Source organism: Pangasianodon hypophthalmus, chromosome 17, assembly GCF_027358585.1.
Source record: "Pangasianodon hypophthalmus isolate fPanHyp1 chromosome 17, fPanHyp1.pri, whole genome shotgun sequence".
Taxonomy (NCBI): domain Eukaryota; kingdom Metazoa; phylum Chordata; class Actinopteri; order Siluriformes; family Pangasiidae; genus Pangasianodon; species Pangasianodon hypophthalmus.
Genome location: NC_069726.1, coordinates 7,453,668 through 7,458,508, shown reverse-complemented (window position 1 = coordinate 7,458,508; position 4,841 = coordinate 7,453,668).

Below are 4,841 nucleotides of genomic sequence, written 5' to 3'. Positions count from 1 at the left end.
TTGTGCTTTGGGCATATACACACACACACACACACATTCACTCAAGCTCATAGCCAGATCTTTTCCAAACTAGCTTTGCAGTTTGACAGCTCAAGGATCCCTGGGTCAATCGCAAAACCTTACTGTCTGTATGTTCTCCCCATGTCCCCGTGGGTTTCTTCTGGGTGTTCCAGTGTCCTCTCAACTCCCAAAAACATGCCAGTAGCCGGATTGGCCTCGGAATGCTGAAGGTGTGTGTGCGCATAGAGCCCTGTGATGGATTGACATGACATCCAGGATATATTTCCACCTCACTCACACCCAGTGTTCCCAGTCCTGCATTTATAAATATGGTTTGGATGCAACCTCTTACTGCATTCAGTCCATAACGACGAACTGAACTTGAAAAAACTCATTTCAGCATGAACAGGAATGAATGTTGACCTGTTCCTCATATGACATGATACTATCATTTGTCTTTTGTAGGGCAGTTTTAGGGGGAAAAAGAAATAGAAAAGACATACAATAGCCTAGTTGTACAAATGTGCACACTCCTTACCCAATACTTTGTTAAAGCACCTTTTACTTGTAATGCAGCACTCAGTCTTTTTGGTTAAGAGTCTATCAACTTAGCACATCTTGATTTGGCAATTTTATTCCACTATTCCTTGCAAAAATACTCCAGAGATATCAAATTGGGGGAATTCAACAGGTTTGATAGGATTTAGATCTGGACTCTGACTGGGACATTCCAAAACATTGATCTCCTTCTTCTGAAGCCATTCTTTTGTAGACTTGGATTTGTGCTTTGGGTCATTATCATGCTGGAAGGTAAAATTTTTTATTCATTTCAGCTGCCTTCATGTTTCACCATGGGTATGGCGTTCTTTGGGTTATAAGCTGTCTTGTTCCTGCGCCAAGCATATCTTTTAGGGTTATGCCCAAAACATTTCTAACTTGTTCTCGTCAGACCATGACACATTTTACCGCATGGTTTGGGTGATTTAGAGGGGCTTGGATTTTTTTCTTCCATCTAGCCATCCTACCCCATAGCCCAGACACGTGAAGAATATGAGAGACTGTTATCATGTGCAGGTAGTGACCAGTGCTTGCCAGATAGTCCTGCAGCTCTTTTAATGTTGCTATAGGTCTATTAGCAGCCTCCCTGATAAATTCTTCTTGTCTTCTTGTCTTGTACTGTCACTGTGATGCCCCCTTTTCCCCACTTGTTGATGATGGCCTTCATGATGTTCCATGGTACATGGAAATTCTTTTCAATTCAATTTTATTTGTACAGTGCTTTTAACAACGGATATTGTCACAAAGCAGCTTTACAGAAATATATAAATTCAGGATATAAATTTTAAATGTATGAATTTATCCCTATTGAAGCAGCAAGGAAACACTCCCTGAGACGATAGGAGGAAGAAACCTTGAGAGGAACCAGACTCGAAAGGGAACCCATCCTCATCTGGGTGACATCGGATAGTGCGATTATAAATAATTCCCTTCTAAACTGTATACTATATAGTCAAAAAGTGCAATTGTGTAACCACGAAAGTTCATTATAGTTTACGCATGAAGTCTATTTTGTTGACGTTATCAACTGTTCACTGATAGAGACTTGAATGAAAACCGTTAGTCGGAATTGCAGTCCTAAAGCTATCAAGACAATAGTAGTCCTAAGCAATCGTAGCAAAACTGTTCATATCAGTTGAAGTCCAAAGCCATCTTGATGGTTTCTAAGTTGTACCATCGTCATTGTAATCTCATGTAACTTTAGGCTGTCTGTGTGGAGCCATCCTCAGCAGCAGCGTGTGATTTCTAAGTGATGAAAAATCCAACCAGAAGTAGGGCATCAGGATGGATCAGGCAGGTCCGGAGAGCAGAACGGAGAGAATTTGTTCCCCTCTCCTGATCTATATCTTTCAACAATGAGATCCTGTACATGCTTTGTAAGCTCTTTGAGGACCATGGCTTTAGCAGTCAGATGAAACCAAGAAAATCCTACAGAAACAGCTGATCTTTATTCAGAATCACTTCATTGATAAATAATGTAAGATAATTGTTTTTGAACATGAGTTTGAATGGTTAATTCTGAGCACACATGCCCCATTATAAAAGAGTGCATACTTATGCAACCACATTATTGTACTTTCTTTTTTCACTAAAATGGTTCTATTTGTTTTTCACTTGAATTTTATTGGTTCAAGGAGGAAAAGAGCTGAAATGATTTAGTTTTTTTTTCCATTACAAAAACCATAATTTAAACTGAGTTTAAAAGAGTTTAGCTTTCAGTCAGAGTGTCTGGTTTTCAATGGAAATGGAAAGTTTGTTATAATTTCTATTCACAATTTCTATTTAAGTAGCTAAATTTAAAGTGAGGATGGTATGATGGTGCAGCAGGTAGCGTTGTTGCTCTTCTTCTGTAGCGTCCTTGCTGTGTTTGTGTGGGTTTCTGCCAGGTTCTCCAGTTTCCTCCCTTCTTCCAAAACAATGCTGGCAGGTGGATTGACAGCTCTAAATTGCCCTAGGTGTGAATGTGTGAATGTGTGTACATGGTACTGGGTGTATTCCTGCATCATGCCCACTGTTCCTGGGATAGACTCCAGAACCAATCTGGCCCTGACCAGAATAAAGCAGTTTCTTTCTGGGGACACACAGAGGTGCAGAGTCATAGAGATCAGAGTGAGGGTGAATGTGATAATACATCTTATTATTAAAAGGAGTCTGTGTGGTGAATTTTCCTCTTGCTAACCATTGGGTATGAGAATTAAAACTGATTAGTTATTCATACATCACATATAATCTGGATAGTCTAAACTGGAAGTTTTTTTTTTTTTTTTTTCATGGTTTTATTTCATTCTCTGATTTCTGTAGTCAAAGCATTGGGTTGGAGAACGTTCTTTTCTAGTCTTCCCTGTTTTTTTATTGGACTTTCTGCATGATATCTGTGTCATGTTTCTTTTGCTACCTTTGGTGAGCTTAAGGTCATCAGTGTCTTTTCTCAACTCGGTGCACTCAATTGTTATTTCACTCTTAGTGCCAGTGAGTTTGGAATAATTTTTCGGTCATTATTTTCCTGCCTGCTTATAAATGTACTAAACAGTGCTTTCTTAAGATTTAAGCCTTCCAGTCATTAGGACAGAGTGGAAATTGAGGAGTTTCCACTGCCTATGTATTTATGAAATGGTCTATAGATATACTCTAGGCTGCATGTAGGTGTGGATGCATTTCATAAACTGTACTGTAATTAGACTTTTACTGAGTCATTCGTTTCTGTTCTATAAATTGTTATGTGACACAGAATGTGGTCTCAGGTTTAGAGTATACTGTTGCTGAAGTTTATATTTGCCATTATCAGTGCAACGACAACACTGACAACGAGAACAAGGTCACATATAGTAGGGTACTGTCACATATCTAATATCAAAAATGAATCAAAAGCTATTACAAAGTAATACAAAAATGAGTTATAGAAGGATTTTCCAAATCCTTTGTCTCAGTATCCATTAATGTATAATTAATAAGTATCTTATGTGTCATATGATGCATGTCTAGTTAGGAATTATTTAATAGATTTTACGTAAAAGCAAACATGTTCGTAACATTACACACAGAGGTGGCATTATTCACGTCACTAAGCTTACACCAGTTACTGTATATATGTGTACTTATATCACAGAACTGTTCAATTCTCAAACCAGATTGGTTAGAAAGTGTTGATTAATTTTCTAAAGCAATAGTGCTTGGACAGTAGTGCTGGCACAGGGATGTATATGGGACAGGGACGTAGGCGTTCTACATAATCTAGGGCTAAAGAATAAATAAATTGAAGAAAAACATAAAGTTGTTGATATGGTGAAGGTTTCTGTAAGGAAATGTTTATGTAATGTTTATGAAAGGAGTCTCCAGTGTCAGGGCTTTGTAATGGCCAGTAAGTTTTCAGTCACAGGAGAGTCTTTCAGACAGAGAGCTCTTTCCGGTTACTTGGTAACATATAATGGATATAAAAAGTCTACACAAAAAAAAAGCCCCAAAATGGCCAAATATTAAGCTTTTAATGGTCTTAACAACAAATCATTGGCCAGGAAATTAGCAAGAACTAAATAAATAGATAAAGGAAGTTAGTATGGGATAGATTTTCCGGTGTGGCACATAACCAAATAATGACTCATGTTTGACTAATCTCATCCTAGAAGATATTTTTGTACACCCAGATATGTGTGTTACATCAAACTTTTTAATCATTACCATTATTTTTCCTTTGCGTACAAGAAGACTTTATAAGTGAATTTCCCTGTTTCTAGCTTTTCCACAAACAGTTCACTGGAGCACAGGGAGTCTCAGGAGTGCTTTTTTTTATGTTTGCTAATTTTCTGACTAATGATTTGTTCTTAAGACCATTAAAAGCTTCATATTTGCCCTTTTTTATATTGTTGTTGTTGTTTTGTTGTTGTTGTTGTTGTTTAACCCAGGAGTGTGTAGGACTTAGACACAGCAATTTAGAATGCACATGTGCATGGATAATACTCAGTGTTCTACATCTGCATATCAGCATAGAATCTTGAGCTTACAATGTTTTACTTGACTTTATTATTATTATTATTATTATTATTATTATTCATACAAAATGAAAAAAAAAATCCTAGGAAATGAAAACAAGTAGAGGACTGAAGGTACAGTATAAAAATGTAAAGAAAAAAAATACAAACAGCCAAAAAAGGAACAGCACATAAACAGTAGGTTGGTAATCATTTAAGAAAATAAAAATAAAGTAATAAAATACATTTATTTGAAAGAAGTGTGGAAACAAAGGAATGTGCTAGGCTGAGACAAAAAGGTGCACTGCGCCTTTAAGA